Below are 19,594 nucleotides of genomic sequence, written 5' to 3'. Positions count from 1 at the left end.
AACAGCTCACAACGACTGAACTCAGCAGTCCTGTAACTCACTGACTGACTGACCAACTGACTGACCCACTCACTCACTCACTCACTCACTCACTCACTCACTCACTCACCAACCAACTGAACTGAACTCGACTCTCACTAACCCTCCTGCTTACTTGTATAACATCTCGGCACGTACCTCACATAAAACGCCCTTCCTCTCTTGCTGTTTAGGGACCGTTGTCTAGTTTGTTTCACTGTCGTTGCCTAACACCGGGTCTACATGCCACAGTATAGAGAGATAACAGTACTGGTTTCTTTTGACTGATATACGTGTAATACCACAAAGCAAAACGTACATCGGAAAGTAGAAGAGTGAAATGAAAGTCGATCACGGCTTGCAAAATATTGGACTAACTACGTTTATGAAGTTGGAGAAAACTGCATAATGAGGAGCTTCATAACTTGTACGCTTCTCCAAGTATAATTAGAATGATCAAGTCATGGCGGATGAGATGGGCAGGGCATGTAGCACGAATGGGGAGACGAATGCATATAGGATATTGGTGGGAAAGCCAGAAGGAAAGAGACCACTGGGTAGGTGGGTGGACAGTATTAAAATGGATCTTAGAGAGATGGGATGGGATGATATGAATTGGATTGATGTGGCTCGGGATAGGGACCAGTGGGGGGCTCTTGTGAACACGGTAATGAACCTTCGGGTTCCATAAAATACTGGGAAGTTCTTGAGTGGCAGCACAAGAAGGGCTCAGCTCCGTGAGTAAGTAAGTATGCTGATGAAGTGTGCGGTTTTGGCCTCGCCTCTATCTCCAGAGTCGTAGAGTTAGCAAAGTAAGAAATTTACAGAAGCGTGCGGGAAGGTGACCGTGAGGATAGAGGCTGTGTGTTCCTCCGAAACGTCGGGCCTACTGCGAACTCATGGCGTTGAAACGCAAAAAACAAACAAATCTCTAATTCTGTTCTCATACTTGTATTCGTAGTCTGGTGTTTGTAATAATATATGCAGTCACATTTTGAAGTTGAGCTAGTTACATAAACAGAAGGATCAGCATGCTGCTTGTTATCCAGGTCGATCGTTTCTGACTGGCGACACGATATGGCGAGGCTTTCGAAACACCCGATTCTTCTGTGTTGCTTGATACGGAACTGTCGAGCGAAGGACAACAGCTGTTCATCGATCGTAACAACCCGTAAATCACTTGTAGACCTTCACACGAGTATTATATAGACGTTTTGCCCTCTTCTGCTAGTATATTTACTCTTGTGGATGAGTTTGGCTGAAGAAGACTATAAGTATACACGTATTTTGTGCCGAGATACGATCCACTAGGGAAAGTACGTTTCTCCGAAACGTCTTTTGACTTTCAGCGGATTACACGGCGTTATATCGCAAAAGCTAGAACTCTTCTAGACCACCTCATATTCTACACACTATAAAGCCGCTGTATAATAGTGTTTGAAAAGCCGGGGTAGCTCAGTCGGTATAGCGACTGGCTACGGGCTGGACGACCGAGGGGTCGGAGTTCGAGTCGCGGTAGGGGCAAGAATTTTCTGTTCTCCACGTCGTCCAGACCGGCTCTGCCCCCCCCCCCCAGCTTCCTATACAATGGGTACCGGGGATAAAACGGCTGGGGCGTGAAGTTGGCCACTCAACTACATCTATTGCCAAGTTCAAGAAAATGTGGATCTATACATCCACTCCCCCACCCGCTTTCACGTCATAATGCTTAATTAGTTAAGCACAGGGACAACTTTACCTAATGGTGTTTGTCATATTTGACGTGTACCAAGGGAAACTGGAATACCGTAGGAATGTCTGCCCACGTGAGTTCGGCTGAACCTGGCAACGCTCCCTTTCGTTCAGTCGGTCAGTGACAGTGGCTCTGTTTGAACAGTGAGAGCCATTAAAAGAGGAACGAGTTAAGGAAAATAATACACAGTTGTATGGGGTGGATGACTGCCCTTGCACTTTGAGGTTCGCTAAGAGATCTGCATCAGAATAAGATGTAACAGTTGGGGACTGCAGACATGGGTCTGTAGTCTGGCAGTTAATTTAAATTTGCCACTAGCTAGGAATAGCCATAGTTTACGTTAGATGCCAAGAACAGTTGGGGGTCGTCACTGAACATACATGAGCATTGATGGACTTTCAGTCTCTACCGATGATTCCCAAATTGCGCTGCGCCCTGGATCTCTTCCTAGCACAGAAAACTTGTTTCACACGTCGCTTTCTAGTGCTTTAATCTTGCCTTGCAGTTGTTAACGAAAGGTGAGGAACCGTGAAGACCACTTCGGAGACGTGCGCATAGAGGAGGGAATGGTTTCAGTTGAGTATCAACGTCTGGGATGTGACACGATTTTTTTCCGATAGTTAACCAATATAGGGGCATTAAACTATATAATGAGGAGCTTCATAACTTGTACTCCTCTCCAAGTATAAACAGAATGATCAGGTCAAGGAGGATGAGGTGGGAAGGTCATGTAACAAAAATGGGGGAGACGAGGAATGCATGCAGGATATTGGTGGGAAAGCCGGATGGAAAGAGACCACTGGGAAGACCAAGGCGCAGGTGGGTGGACAATATTAAAATGGATCTTGGATGGGATGATATGGATTGGATTGATCTGGCTCGGGATAGGGACCAGTGGAGGGCTCTTGTGAACACGGTAATGAACCTTCGGGTTCCATAAAATGCTGGGAAATTCTCTAGTAGCTGCAGAATTGGCGGCTCTTCCAGAAGGGCTTAGCTTCATGAGTGAGTAAGTAAGGTTCCTCCGAAACGTCGGTAAACTCTCAGGCTACACAGCGCCGTACTCCAGAAGAAAGTATTCTGCTTAGCCTTCGCTTAGCCATTAACTTGAAATGGATTTGAGGATGTGGACTGGATTCGTGCGGGGTATTCCCCTAGAGACTTACCATCCCGAGAAGTGGTCTGTTCCGTGGAGTTGAGAAATCTCGCACTGAACTAGACGAGAAACCTGGTTGAAGCTGTGTTCCAGAAGGATATATTTGCGTACTTGAGCGTTTGTTTTCTTATCGTTAATTGTAGTGCTGTTTTTAAAATTGCACTGCATCCTTAGGCGTAAGGATGCTTTTATAGCTGTCCGGAAAATGTATGGGGCACTAATCTATACATTTCGAATAGGCGAGAGATTTAAATCCCGACTTGCATACTTTTCCAGAAAAAAAAAAGTTTGACCGAGTGAGTATGTTACAGTAAACTGCGCTGCTTTGTTTTCTTTTTTCTGGTTTGAAGATTCGTGAATCGAAGTCTACGTCCGCTTCATCTTTTGTTACCTACTTGTTTTGAAAAAATATAGAGGAACTTACGAGATCAGTTTGTGTATCTCCCGAAATTTTTTACGCTTATGCGATCACCTTGCTGTGTCTGTCCCCCCCCCCCCNGCAGTTTATTTCATTACGAAACCGAGTGTGTTTGAGATGTCACGAGTTTCACTGGACATCTGCCATAATCAATTATCTAAGCGTTCAGAAATGTCGGGCGCAAGTCTTGGCTTGTATTTTTAGTGAAGAACGAACAATTTCCATGGCACTTCAAAGCAGTGGTAAGTAGTTTTGTCTCCCCCTCCTCGCCACAGGAATCATATTCCCCTTCCATATGCATGACACTTGGAGGGCTCCTCTGCATAATAATCAGCCGTGCCATTTGAAAATGACCGATTTTAATTTTGCGAAGGACAGGATTAGCTTTTAAGACTGGACTAAGTTCAGCCCCAGTAAAGTTACAACAAAGGGTTGGGAAAGTCACTTAGCCAATGCGGCACAGAGCCTTGTGGAGATATGAACGCTCTGACATATCTTTCAGTTCGTTACTACGTGTAGGCTGGAACTGCTGTAGCGCTCAGCCAGTGGGGTCGGGCCAAGTCCTCCGGGCTCCGGTTGTCATGGATCGATTTAGCAGCGACCGGAGCCCCTGCCCCCCCCCTCACTTCGCACATCTCCGGGGCATGAGGACAGCTCATCTGACTTTCCCTCCATGCTTCACTGCTCTTATTTCGAAGACCTTGAATTGACTTGTTGGATCGTGCCATTAAAATACGTGTTAGGATAATGTCATTTAAGATGCGGCTTGTAAGAATGTCATATTGATTGAACTGTCGGAGGATAATCTGACTATGGTGAACCACTGGTTTGAAGTCGGTCCACACAGATACCTTTCGTGGTTTTCCTCAGACGAAATTAAATGCCGGAATAGTACCTTAAAATAGACTGCCACCGCTGTCACGCCCTTCGCTGTTCACAGCAGTGCTGTTATTGGTCGCTGCGTGACCTCACCAGTTCACTGGACAATTCAGCAGGAACTCTGCTTGAACAGAGATTTTATGGCATCTTGTGACACCCCAGTCCGTGATTCTGATTAGGTAGAACATGTAGAAAGTTGAACTAGGTTGTGATATGTGGTTTAGAACAGTGATACCCGAAGTCTTTTTGTTTGAACTTCCCTTGGTGTGACTGAAACTTTTTGAGATCCCTTTCTGTAAAAATGACTTAATGTTTCTTTTCTCTCTCCTAGTCGATTCAGGGCCCTGGCCTCTTATTCAGTCCCGTAATCATTTTTCACCGGCGGTAGGACTCCTTGAACGAGTGATCAGCCCGTCGCAAGGCCTCTACACAAACACAGAATAAACGCATATACACACCAAACATCCATGCCTTGAGTGGGATTCGAACCCACGACCCCAGCGTCCAAGCGAGTGAAGATAGTTCGTGCCTTAGACAGCGGCCTGCTGTGACCGGCTAGAATGTGGCTTAGCAAGTTAAAAAAAAATACAGACGAACCTTAATGATGTCTCTTAAATGCTCTGTCTTTTAAATCGCATGTCTATAATTTCATTTGGCCTGTTAGAATTAAAGTTGATTTAGTTACCGGCCAGTTTTGGAACGGTCTCCGGAAAAAGCGTCAGTGCTTCCCGGGGGCAATGCCTCCCAGTTCGGAAACGTTTACCTGGACCACCGATATGAAGTGTCCGTTGCGCATTGAAACATCGCCCCAGGTCTCAACAAAGGGAATTATTATTGGATTAATGGGAAAGTGTGTAGCCGGTATAGCGATGGGCTACAAGCTGGACGGCTGCAGTTCAGTTCCCAGCAGGGGCAAGGGATTTTTCTCTACTCCACAGCATCCAGACCGGATTTGCGGCCCACCCAGCCTCCTATCAGTGGGTACGGCGNGCGTGTGCGCGCCCCCCCGCCGCCCTTCGGGGGGGGTGGGGGGGGGGGGGGGGTAAAGCGGCTGGTGCTTGAAGCTGACCACTCACCTCAATCCAGTGCCGACGTCAAGACTTACGGAAGTGTCCCCATGTCTCCATGGCGCGTATAGTGCGTGATGAAGCACAGTGATAACGGCACATCAGTAATGAAAGCGTGTGGCACGTGCCGGACATTGTGCCTCTCCTTCAGGGAAACACTGAATTTGTTATTTGTTGTCGGATCAGGTAGCAACAATGGAACTCTTGCTGGCGTTCACAGACAAACTTGGTGCCCGCAGCCATTAAAATTCTCACTTTCTTGTAGCAGAATATGAAGGTTCAACACATCTGATATGAAAACACAAGTGGACGCTATCCCGAGCCAGTTTAATTTCATATCCCCACAACCTTTTTCCTTAAGGGGGATTTTCTACCATGAAGACAGAGCCAACAGGTTCCTCCGAAACTGTAGATAGATAGACAGACATAGAAATAATTTGAGGAATGTAATGTTTAATTATTAGTATTCATTTCAGCGTCGAATTTCGAGTGCTGGTGGTGCATGCAAGTGTTGTATGCACTTAGTAAACACGAAAAGAAGCATTGTTCGTTTCATTTACTACATAGAGCATAGCCCTTAAGATAATGTATCAGCCAATCAAGAAATTCCCGCCCTTCTATGGAACACGAATCTGTCCTCGTGGTAAGGAGCCCGCCACTTTTCTATATCCCGAACAAAATGAAACCGGTCCACACCCAATTTCAGATTAGGAGCCGTGCATTAAGATGTGATCTGTAGATTCTACCAGGAACCAACACTGAATGTGATCGATACAGTTTACTAAGGACCGTCACACCACGTTTCTTAATATTGCGTTGTTGGTGCAACTGTTGAGCACACCGGTGTGGGAGAGTGCTTTTCCGAGATAAAAGTTCTAATGTTTTGTGAAGCAACTTAACTGGAGCATAGAACATTCCATGAATGAAGCCTTAAATCAAGCAATCGCCCGCCTGCTGCTTGTTTGCTTGGTATGTACTTCGACCCTGAAGATGGAGGCACTCCGTTTAACTTCTAGTGCACTAGACTACAAACCCCGAAAGGTTTTATGCACTTCCCCTAGTATACCAGCAAGTCTAAACATTATGGGGAACATTGAATCCTTTAAATAACTGTACTTGGTAAACTATACGTCAGAAATATCCAAATGTTAATTTCTTGTGAAGGTTGTAGCTTCACAATTTAAGAGACTTGCGGTCGCCTCTGTGGTCTAGTGGTCAGCGTTCCTGGCTACAGATACAGAGGTCCGGGTTCGATTTCCGGCGCTATCAGATTTTTTTCTGAGAAGTAATGGGTCTGGAACGGTGTTCCCTCAGCCTCGTCATGATAATTGAGGAGCTGTTTCAAGGAAATAGCGGCTCCGGTCTAGAAAACCGAAATTAACGGGCATGGGTATTTGTTGCGCTGACCACGTGACACCCTCTATCCGGAAAAGTTGGCACTAAACTTCGCGGACAAGCGACGGTCGCTCGGTCGGTATGGTTTGCTTGCGGACTGAAATCACGGAGTTTCTTTGTTTTTTGTTGTTTTGCGGTAGTTTCTAAAATTTTCACTCTTAATTCTGAAAGGGAACGTGAATTTGAGTAAAGACAAAATGGTGTTATTACCACAGAGAGGATATTAAGTCCGTTAACGGTTGTTAAGGACCAGCCTTTATGTCAGCTCAGTATTTTAGTGCTTTTGTGGCCGATTCTTTTCTGCCATTTATGTTACCCGTTTTTCAATTTAATATGCACGTATATTTTATGGAACTTTTTGAATGTGGCATCACTTCGTCTTAAAGCCCTTACTTAGACATGAAAGTGCGTAAATATGGGCAAACGTCGATGCTTCGTGCGGGACTCGTACCTGCGACCCACCCCAAGGGTCGAGATAGCATAGACCATGACCTCAGATCTCGCGAATGTTTGTCGCTGTAGGCTTAACTAAAGTGAATATTTACCCGAATTTCTAAAACGCCTGCCGCTCAGAAAGAAATTCTGGCCGTGTTGGCAGAAGTACCTGTGGCGCGTCACGTACATGTCCCGTGGGTAAATGTTTAATGGCTTTAGGGGCAAGGAACGTCCAAACCAGAGTCGTATTTTCTTGGATAGCATGGTGGTACGTTGCAAGGATTGTACCCAAATCCTGCCTATAACATTGGATTGGCCCATCGTGGAAGACTCAAGTGAATGACACGCTGTTAAGAAAGGCTTCAGTGATATCCAGTTGCTAGGTACTTGTACAGCAGTGGTCCCCAGGTGACCTGTACCGCCCCCTGGGGAACGGTGGGCCTCTCCAGTCGCGTTGTTCGCGTCTTTACGATTCAAATGGCTTTAGATCGGGCATTGAGAAACTGGCATCACTTCATCGATCCCGTCCATCGCATCAGGAACTGACTAACAGTGAAATAGTTACTAAATATGGTATCGTTGGTTGAGGCACTGTGCTACAAACCGGAATGTCGCGGGTTGATTGGCGATGTCACTGGATTTTTCAGCTAACCTAATCCTTCCAGCCGCAGTGTGGCCCTAGGGTCGACTTAGCCTCTAACAGAAATGAGTACCAGGAATCTTCCTGGGTGGGTAAAGGTACGGCCGGCGCGTGAGGCTGACTGCCTCACCGCCATCTGTAAGCCGATTGTCTAGAACATGTGGGAGCCACGACGTCTCAACCTATGGACCTCCACGGGATTGTGCACACCATTATTCTGAAGAATGCTATATCTAAGGTAGGGAAGGGAGCCCTGGGCGTGAGTTTATGGAACCAAACGTGGGCGTGGCCCAAAAATGATTGGGGCACTATTGCTTTATATCAGTGTTACGCATATTCAATCATTTTGCTTTTCCAGAACTTATGTACGTACGTAAGTTCGTAGCGCGTATGTTTACTGAAGTCGCGATTTTAAGTGCCCCTGAAGGTTTATAAGAGTGGGTCATTGGAAGGGTTATTTGTGGAAAACTAGCCAAAGGGTGGAGGGATGGGGTGACTGGAAGTTGGATAAAACTGTATAACGAGCTTCATAACTTGTACTCTTCTCCAAGTATAATTAGAATGATCAAGTCAATGAGGATGAGGTGGACAGAACATGTAGCACGAATGGGGGAGAAGAGGAATGCATATAGGATATTGGTGGGAAAGTCAGAAGGAAAGAGACCACTGGGAAGACCAATGCGTAGGTGGGTGGAAAATATTAAAATGGATCTTAGAGAAATAGGATGGTATGGATTGGATTGATCAGGCTTAGGATATGGACCAGTGGAGGGCCCTTATGAAGACGGTAATGAACCTTCTGGTTCCATAAAAATGCTGGGAAATTCTTGAGTAGCTGCAGATTTGGCTTCTGAAGAGGGGCTCAGCTCCATAAGTAAGTAAGTAAGGTAGAGAATGGGATCGCCAAATTTGTGTGCTACGTTTGAAACAGTTGTTCAAACGGTAAGAATAATGGTCGTGTGCCCCCCTGTTGGGGCACAGGCTTCAAGGAACTGTAACTCCGGGCCGCTGTCCCCGGTTGGGTACTCGTCAGAATCGATTGTGACGTGGCTGCGGCCATATTGTTGGTAGAAACTCATCTGGATGCTCGTCTCCAGCGACGGACCCTGTAATTGGCGGTGTTGACGTTTTGGCTCCGCATGAAAGATTGAAACGTTTATTATAAGAATTTTTGTAATTTTTGAGCATTGTTAAGCTGGGGTACTCTTATACGTCTCAGTCCCAAGCTCAGTTAAGTTCATACTGGCAAATGAATTAGTTTAGCTTTTACGAAATCGGAAGCACATTATCTCCTTTAGTTTAGACTTCACCTTGCGAGCACATGTACAGACCTCAGCTGACGTTCGTCTTGCCTGTGAACAGAGGCGGCTGTCAAGGAGAAAATAGCGTAATTTATTAGTTGTACGATTCATGTAAAATAAATTTTGTAGTTGCGTTATAAACGTCGATGCAGAAGCATGCAAACATCTGTTGACCCCTGTACATGTATACTAGAGCGATGTTTCTTGAGCCATTTGATTTCAGGCTACGTTTATTGACTGTTCCAGACATTTTAAATTGGCCATAAAAAATACATGGATCCGGAAATAGACCGGAATCCCCTTGAAATAATAACATGGAAAGTTTTAGGAATCCTGTGTATCGGGTTGTACGTAGACAGATTTTATGTGGGTAGAGTTGGAATGCGGATAAAGCACGTTAACTTTTTAAACTGCTGTAGAAGATGTATAGATCCCTGCTTTCTTGACCACGGAGGTGAGTGCTCAGTTTCACTCCCCGTCTGCTTTACCCCCGGTAGCCATTGTGTAGGAGGTTGGGTGTACCCCAGAGCCGTTCTAGACGACACGGAGAAGTGAAAATTCTTGACCCTACCGGGACTCGAACTCCGGAGCTCTCTGTCGTCCAGCCCGTAGCCAGTCGCTATACCGACTGTGCTACCTGGCTCCACTCCTCCATACGCCTTCATGGCGTACTGCTAAGTTAGTTAAGCACAGGGACAATTTTACCTCTACTGCTATAGACGAATAATGGAGCTATACTTCCCCTCCCCCCTACGTCTTAATTGCCCGGTGCTTAATTAATCACGGGCGACTTTTTCCCCCCTTGGCACTACAGCCCCAGTGGGCCTAGGCGTACCTCGATGAACTTCTCCGTTCACTTCCGTTTTTCTAGATCTTAGACATACGGTAGGACTCCTTGGGCGGGTGATCAGCTCGTCGCAAGGCCTCTACCTGTACACAAACAGAAAAACGCACACAGACATCCATGCCCTGAGTGGGATTCGAACCCACGATCCCGGCTTCCGAGCGAGCGAAGACAGTGCACGCCTTAGACCGCTCAGCTACCGTGACCGGCGGCGACTTTACGTTACCTTATGTATAATCATATCGGGTAGAGATTTTGATTGGATTCATGTGGCTCAGAGTATGGCGCGGAAGATGCTGTGCTGGCTGTGCAAGGGATTCTTCATGGTGTTTCTGGTTAGTAGATGAGTGTGGAGTAGAACCTTGAAGAACTGCGGATTTTATAGGATACTAAAAAGATACTGCCGAATTTGGCTTTTTTTTGGAACGTCATTGTGACCCCCCCCCCTCTCTGAATAGAATACACATACCTCTAAGCAAGCCTCGAGATGGTACAGACCACGAAAATAAAACCTGTATATAATTACACATGTTGACAAAGGTCACCTGTTAAAACAAAAAGAAGTTTTCCCCTGTATTGTTACCTGATTAGGCTCTTTTCAGTGAACTTTCTTTGAAGATAAGAACTTGATAGTGGCCCAGTTTAACTTCCAAACTTGCCATCCTAATAATTTACGCTTGCTGTTTAAAGAAACGCTTTTCAAATAATATGCAGCAATACAATAATTGTGCCACACGAGGGATTTGCCATAAAATTGACATGTGTAGCCCAACAAAATGTCCACTTTCCATGTCTACGTCCCACCTCCCAGCTCTAAGAACAGTGTATTCACGCATATAGTTCATCATTATTTTAAGCTTTTGTTTGTTATGTTTGAAATGTTGTAATTAAAGGGGAAAACAATTTATGTGTTTGTGATGCTTTCAGAGAATAATATTTTTCAATGATTTACCGTCACACCGTGTCTCTGTGTAGTCTTAATTAGCTCGTCTATTTTTGTCCCATCTTTTATATTGATAATGGTATTTCTGAGGTACGCTTGTTTGAACCAGAAATGTTAAAATAAAAAGTTTATGTTGCATTAGAGATGGAAACGAGTGGATGAGTGATGTATCCGTGCAACAAGATGCTGTTAAAACTGGCTTTTGTGTAGATCAAGAATTGTTTTCGACCTAGAAGACTGTGAATTCTCACCGCTTTGAAAAAACTTAAATATAAGCTGCATATAACTGCACATTTGCACACTTGTATTTAGTGTGTGTCAGATTTTTAATACTAAAATATAGGCGCTTTTTCCGTTTACAGTTTTGTATCATTCCTTAATGTTGCCCACCGATTTTTTTGTCACATTTCTTTTGAGGGGTTCACTGCAGTGTAGAATGTAGGCTTCTTCTGTACACTGATGTTTGAGAAGTTGCGTGTCCTCCAGGAGAATGTACCAAACGTTATGTTGGTACGTACAGAGAGCAGGGAGAGGAACAGAAATGTTTATATGAGGAATGAAAATTAATGATTGGGTCAGAACTATGTATCGCATAAGTTTCAACCGCGAGTTTTATTAGCCTTGTTTTTTAGATAAAATTTATTTCTCTGGACTCCTCCCCATCACACACGCGCCATAACAGTGAACTTAGTGGACCCATTTTCATGGTGTAACTTCATATTATGGTGGCCATGGTTCCAGTGCTGTATTCTTGACGCATTTGCAACGAAGTATTGCAGAAGAATGTACCTGTTGCCTTTGCCGTGCCCGTCCACAAGTATCAACTCAGTATCTGCCAATTAGATTTTCTTGAATTTGGGTAGTTTACCAAAATTTGTTGACATGTCGGAATTTTGGTTGAAATCCGGCAACAGTATGAGCTACTTTACGTGAACGCCCATCTGCAGTTGTGTGCACATCATAGGCCTAACCGTAAAATATATATTCAAGCAACAGTGTTTGAAACACAAATTGCATAGAAACCTAAACTAACAGTTTGTGACTAATGGTATCCCTGGGAAGAAAATGTTTAGATTTGTGTGTCATGACAATGTAAGCTATTATAAACATGTCTCCCAATTTTATGTGAAAGATTGTTTTATGTTGATAAGTTGGAACCTTGGAGACTGTGCATAGTTGTGTAAATTCCGAGTTTGTAAGTAACACCCAACACATTCAGCTGGTAAACTTGACAAACATTAAAAGGGTTGATATGACAGCAGGTTCTGCTTACAGTATGTGAGAGTGTGGCAGCCATTTTTCATTTGAATCATCGCAATGCCATATGTGACTTGACGAATGTGTGTGTATATTAAATTAGTTTTTCTGCATAACCCCCCCTCCCCCCAGGAGGGAGGGGAGCCAAGAACTCACCAAATCTTAGTTAATTTATTCAGGGGTAGAATTGGAGTTTGATATTTGGAAAGTCGCTTCACTCCAATTCAGGTTGGGTACAAGACAAGACTCCAGTGCAGACATAATAGACTGCTGGACAGAAACTTATACTATCAGTGACTTGCTTGGAATTTACTGCAGAAGGAAACATGGGGTGTTTTTTTTTTTTTGCCTCGAACCTTTGATTATAAATATGATGAAGCTGTGTCTAGCATTTTTTTTATAAGTTTTTGTAATGCATTCTTTTCTTGGAATCTTCTGATGGAAAGAAATATATAGCTTTTGTCAGCTGCATCATCATCTTGTATTTTATGTACTGATGCAGAAAATAATTATTTTATAATTTTTTGACTGAGAATTAACATATTGCTTGACAGTGAGACGTGGAACTGAATAGTTTTAAGTTTTCTTTTTTTGTATTTAATTTGTTACAAGTTATGGCTATAAATTGCCTCAATTTCTGACATACAGGGAATTAAGAGAGGTGTGGCATATTCATTTCTGAGTTTTTTAAAGTAATGTAAAAGTAGAAAACCGTGTACATCATCAAGAAAGTTGTGTAACGTAGTGAATATGATAATCCCGAGAGAAAAAGTAACAGGAATTTCTGCCTGACAGAGAAGAGGAATTGTGCTGCGTTGGAAAGGATATGAGCTCGCTTCGCTTGCTGAAGATGGGAGACAAGTTGCACGTAATTTCTGGGTCTAGGAGAATTGCTGTTCATGAGGATGAGTGATACCTCTCCCCCTGCCTTGGATGACGTTACTCTTCATGAAGTTGTGTGTACTATGTGTTGGTGCTTTGTGTTCTCTTTCATGCATGGAAGGGGATTTAAAGATGCCCTACTTGGTGGGAACTGTGGGATGTTAAATATGCTTTATGTACTCGCATGTGATGAGCCGGAATAGCTCAATCTCTGTAGTGATGGGCTGCAGGCTGGATGTTCAAGGTTCGATTCCCAGTAGGGACGAGATGTATCTCTTCCTCACCGTCCAGGGCGTCCTTTCCCTGGGGCTGAAGTAACCAGTGCATGAAGCTGACCACTTACCTCTTTTAGTGTTGAAGTTGAGAATGGTGGAACTATACCTCTCCCCCCCCCCCACGTTTCATGGTACAGTTCTTAATTAAGCACAGGGACAACTTTACCGTTTTCTGTAATACTATGCAGGACATTTTTCTTTGAGCAGTTGCAAATTAACTGTGCTCCTGTCATCGGGTAGTTGGTTTTGTCATGCCCAGAGATCTGTTGTTGCTTCATACTTTCCATCTAGTGCGAAGGTGAAGAATGGTACCTCCACTCTGCACACATTTTTGTGGTGTGGTGGTTAATTAATTAATTAATGCGAAGGACAACTTTGCCTTACTTTCTCATGTTCATAATAGATATAAGCAGGCGTTTTGATGGTAAAATACGTAATTCTCATGATTACTCACTCATTTTCAACCCCCTCCCCAGATATAAAATAGTAATTTTTTATATACCATTTGTATATGCACCTAACCATAATGGATGCATGTTATTCATATTCTGTACTTGGAGTTCATCGTTATAGCTCGGTGCCCAGTGGATATGAATATTCCAACTCCAAACGTAGAGGCCCTATTGCAGATTAAGAAATGCTGCAACAGTTTTGAATAAAATTTCAACAGTTCTCCGTAAATAGAACTGCATAGGTGGTATTTTGTGAAAAGGGCTAAACATAAAAGAAGCCTGATTACCAGTTGGTTGGATTCCATTCTTGTTCAGTATTCAGTAACCACCAGTGGCCTACTGAGTGTCAGTTTTATGTGGGGAAGTATGTACAACATCTTTGGTCCAATTTTTAATGTCAGTTGCGAGGGTCATTACTAATCTCAGAGTAGAGGGATTCATATTAAGCGTCTGCTTAGTCTTGGCTGTGTGGTGGGTCAGCCTTGTTACAAATATATGTGGAATTGTTAAGTAGCCATTACAGACCTGGAGTAAAAGGTGCAGCCACACGTTAAGTGGCCCACATTCTAAGATTTGCATTTAGTTCACTCGTCATGAGGTTTTCTTCATGAGATTCAAGAAAAAATTGTGTGCTCACATGCAAGTACATGCAAATATAAGGTGATCAGGAAGTCTGTATGATATGGGGAATGGTGAAAGTTGAATTTTTGGTATTGGAATGTAGAATGACAACATACATCATCTTGGTTTTGAGATCTGATAGGATGGATTTTCTTTTAAAGGCCTTTGTCTGAGAGGAAGATATTCTTTTGGATATAATATATGTGTCTGAGAAATGATTGGCGTGGTTTCGTAACTTAACTTTAAGGACCATTATCATGATATTAATGTTACACAAGTTACACTGCTATGGAACTCTCCTGAACACAACACAATACTGTGAAACTGTCTTCTGCATCTTATGTCTTGCCATTGAAGACTCTTTCCAGGTACTTTACTTTGAATAGAGGGAGAGAGCAAACTCAGGGGAATGAACCCATGCACCACTACCACCACCACCACCACCACATTACACATCGCTAGCTCATACAAGAGAGCACCACATTGGTTGTTGTCAAGACATTGCACAACAGAACACAAGACACTTCAAGACAGTACACTGAAACTGCATGAACCAGCATCTCGAAGAGGAGGAGGGTTCAGTCAGAAGTCGACTGACTGTTGTGAATGTTTGCAGGGAGGAGGTGCCTCAGTGGGAGCCATCATCTGCATGGTGCCCGTGAAGATGGCCGGGAGGTATGTACAGTTGAGCTAGCCGCAAGACTTCCGCAGGAAGAAATGAAATGTGGAGTGGAGGTGGTGGGGTAGTGGTGCTCCTGCCCATCAGATTAAGTTAATGACCAGCTCCTATGAACACAGGATTGTTGGTTCCTGTCAGTGCCAAGCTTTAAATAAGGACCGATTTTACTTTTATTTTTATTTTTAATTTGAATTCCCACTGTTTCAGACCCAATGTTGCAGTCCAGTGGGTTATGCTTGTGCCTCATTCTCAGCTGATACCAGGTTCAGAACTGGGTTCAGGGATTGGCCATGTTAATTAAAGTCTTTTGTGGTTTTCCTCAGCCTTTCCACCCCTTTACCACTATTATACTGTCATTTATGGCGGCATAATCTGAAGAATAGAAAGAAAAGGCTTGTTAAATGCACCATGAAGCAGTCATTCCATTCATGTTGTAGTGTTCAGGATCAGGGTAGGTGCTTACCATTTCAGAGGAGAGTTATTGCCCCCACATTCAGGTATCCATACCACAAAATGGATCTTTACTCTATGAAGACCTCAAGTTTTAATCAGCCCCCTATCCAAATGCACTTTCTGTTCCTCCATTCTTACCTACTTGCATCCAGATATTCGGCCCTGATAAGCCCCCAGTTTTGAAATTAATTGTATAGGAATTATGTCTACTGTCAACACAACAGGTAATTAGTTCAATTTTTGATCTTTATTACTGCAGCATGTTTCGGTTGTACAAGAGCATCATCAGGCAGTTACACACAAGAATGCATATTCATTGAAAATACCTATACGGCTTCTTATCGGTGCAACGCGTCATATTAAACACTAACATAAAACGTTTACCTCAGATTAGTGTTATACTAGCAAATACATAATTAAAATAAAAGATAGATATAGGGGTATACTATATATCAAAATGCTGAATATATTATTAAAACATATTAAAAGTATATTACATCTTTGTTGATCTCTACATCCAACATAATAAATAATAGTCTCCATTGTCCTATAAATATTTGCAGCTAGTTCGATTGTTACTCCCGTCATGTGGACAGCATAGAATGCTGTTTTACAAGCCAGCCCATGTCAGCTGGGAATGTGAATTATGGCAAGCCACCATGAGTACCCAAAGATTTAAATGATTGTATTCGCAGTTAGCTATTCTGTTAGAGCCTGTTGCTGTCTCCACCATGAGTCCCTCATTCCTTTTAAAGCTCCTGTTCAACAGGATTTCAATTCTTTTATTTTAAATTCTGAAGAGACTGATAATGGTCATGAAAATTATTTGTTTCGAGTATAGAATCCATGGGGAGTATCCTTAAAGTTTTCCTCACTGCCAGTAATTAGAATAGGCTATTGATTCATGTTGAAGATTCTGCATTTTTTATATGTGATAATCAAGGAGTTTACTGATTTCCTAAAATTTTCGAATTGGTTGAGGATTTGTGTGCTTATTGGATTCAAGAAATTAAATGGAAAACTCCTATCATTAAAAGTTGCTTTAGTTTCAATCCTTCGTTCAGAGGTTTGCTTCACTGAGCCGTCTTTGAGATGCAGGCATTGGTAGTTAAAGCATGATAATGATCCTTTCTGAAAGAAATTTATCCTGAAATTAAATATGACTTAGTAAGCACCTGATTTGTATGTATGCCATCAGGTTTATGATGATAACTGGTAACTATTTCATATGGGCATATAAAGTTCCGTGTGGTGGGAAATTTCAAGTATTCTTATATGATTAATGAAAAAACGTTATTTTCCTTTATTGAAAAGTGCAAAGAATTGTGATTATACTTAGCAGGAAACAAGAGCCTGCCTTGCTATATCAGGTCTCCCCTGTTCTCTTATTATTTTCTGATCAGATAATCAGGCGAATAGAGAAAACTGGAAACAGAGTTTCTGTATATGTAAAAGTTTATGTTCATGATTGTAGTACTTTGTAGTCTTGTATGTGGTTATCGGTGTTTCAGAGAAAGCTATAAACTTCTGCCCTGAAGACGGATACACCAGGTGACTCTGAAACATGACTTCATGGTATCATAACCTGTGAGACCATGGTCTGAACTTGTATTGACTTAGTTCAGGTCTCACAGATGAAGTTTCTCTCAACTTCATCCTGAATCACATGTATTCTTTGCCATTAGGTCTGCAACATCTTATTCACAGAATGCCCAGTTTGCAGGCTTGGTAAGATGTGTTTCAGTAAAGGTCCGCAGCGCAGAAGTCATGCTCTGTGGTCTCGCATACCAACAACTGAACAGTACCTTTCACTTTATTTCCAACACGGATTTTGAAATAATGGAAAGTTTAAAATGGCTTTTCACATAATTGTAAATGTCATACTTGTGAGAGATTCTTTACAGTCTGTGTTTGAGAACTTCGGAAATGTATCAAAAATATTTTTGATCCCACTATTAAAACATTAAAATGTGACAGTGTTCTGAGAACCTTGCAAGTCTGGTGTTACAGCATAAATGTTTACTTTAAAATGGCGTTAATTTGAGTAGAGGTTTTATATTAGAGGTGCATAATTCTTGTACACTGGAGTTCTGGAGAAGGGTTTCAGGAAGCTTTTGGTTTTACCACAAATATTGAAATAAAAAATATTTTAAAATTATGTGACATGCCCACTATTTAATACTTCTATGGGTGGTGTAATGGCTTTAAGGTTGCTGTTTCACAATTTAAAATGTTTTCACAATAACATTGACATTTTATTGCATATTTCTTCAGTTTTTTAAATCACATTATAGATATGGTGACATTGCGGTTGTATCATCTTCCCCATTCCAACCATACAACAGACATTTAAATAGAGAACAGTCACAGTATATACTATGTGGCCTCAAAAGTCAAATATTCTGCACGTTTTTGCCGTCGCATAATGCAGGGTCACATGTGTTGTAAGATGATAAACCTGGAAGCATTGCCCACTTTTAACTGCGTCTTCTACTTTGTAATTTCAGTGGGAAGAAAATAGTTTGAAAATCACTATGTCAGCATTCTTTGGTTGGTTAAGGAAATGTAATCAGTCGGCTCAAGAGCTGTGTAACATTTTGGCATAATTATTGTCGTGTATGAGTGTGACTATAGATGAGGTTTGGATTGGTAATCAGATTTACTGAACTCTTACAGACCCATGAGTACAAGTAATTATAACCGTTTTGCCAGTTCACACTATAGTGTTCACTAGAGCATGCACTTCAGTCTTCTCAGCCTGCCGTGTATTTACCAGTCTTCTGGTTTTGACTTCAAATGGTGGACGTTCCCCTTCCTCTGGGTTCCCGAACTGTCCCTGGCCTTAGCTGAAGCAACTCTCAATTATTGGACTAATGGACTAACCAACTCTTCTCTCACTCACTGAGTCACAGTCAGAGTTACTTTACGTCTGGCATTTTACCGCCAGTTGGTTCGCCTTGACATCAACCCCTTGAAGTTCATGGAGTTTTTTTTTATTGAACCATGCAGACATAGTCCTTTTGTAACATCCACTCTGACGAGAGGATGGATTTGCCTCTTATGAATAAGTCTGGCCTTGTCAAGTGTATGTATCACATGTAGCATGTTATTGAAAATTCTTGCTTTTGCATTATATACGAGTTCCCTGTCAGTCCAGGCTTTGGAAAGCAGATGATGCCTCTCATACATACTATAAACAGCAGCTTAGTCACTTGAGCGATTGTAAGCTTGACCACCCCCAAGTTTAAGCTTCTTATATTTTCTGTGTCTGGCTTCACCATGTCCTGTACTGTGAACATGTTCCTTCTCATGATGGTATATGATTCTGCTTGTTGCCTGCACAACCAAGGTTCTCCACACCATTGCAAATTTTCCAAGGTGTGTGTGGCTTTCAACCTTCCATGTATATATGATTATAACTTGCTCACTGTCCTGCTTATATCATCTCAGCATGGACTGCACAGAGAACACTGCTACTTTGTTGCAGTTTACAGGCCATTGCCTAATTGTTTTGTGGTTGTTTCCTGGCAGTGGGTGCACATGTTGAATTATGTTGACCACATTTTATCTGGAACATTTTATAATCTGATAAATGGTGAATGAGGTGCTCCCAAAAAAGTAGTTTGGACTGTAAGCGCAGTTGCATCCTTTGTTGATTGTTCTGAACTAAGAGTGTTGTATGCTGAATTTTACTAAGGAGGTCCTGTTTTTAGGGGTATATGTGTAGAATATAAAACCCTCCCAGACTAAACTTTGGGGTGTCATGAAATGGAAGGCCTCTTGTCCAGTGTTAACCAAGGTTAAATATGTGGATTTTAGTATAGGCTGCTGATACTAAATTACAGTAAACCGTCACTAATCCGGTTACAGTTAATCCAGATATTGAATGTTCCAGATCAAAATATGAAACATTAAGAATTTCATTCATAGTTGAGTGCATACTTTAAAAGATACATGGAATTAAGGAGCGAGAGAACTTTAAGGCTGTGTTGAGGGCAGCTGGATGGCCTGAAAACCTTGTGAGAAAATACGCAAGTTTGGCTTGAGCTGGACGAAAGAGACCTTGAAATTCAGCTTCTGACAGGGGAAGAAATTGCTACAGTGGTATTATTAAATTCTCCATTTATCCATTTTCTAAGTTTTGTCT

At 42.4% G+C, this 19,594-nt stretch overlaps 1 protein-coding gene across 2 annotated transcripts in view; it reads left to right on the top strand.

The window, feature by feature from the left end:
* The window catches only part of LOC111862592 (heterogeneous nuclear ribonucleoprotein L), a 147,483-nt gene that overhangs the window by 107,096 nt on the left and 20,793 nt on the right, over nt 1-19,594 (top strand). The gene's annotated exons all lie outside the window — the stretch shown is intronic.

Source organism: Cryptotermes secundus, unplaced genomic scaffold (assembly GCF_002891405.2).
Source record: "Cryptotermes secundus unplaced genomic scaffold, Csec_1.0 scaffold1813, whole genome shotgun sequence".
NCBI classification, from domain to species: domain Eukaryota; kingdom Metazoa; phylum Arthropoda; class Insecta; order Blattodea; family Kalotermitidae; genus Cryptotermes; species Cryptotermes secundus.
Note: the sequence above shows the minus strand (reverse complement) of the source record. Positions and strands in the feature narration are given on the sequence as shown.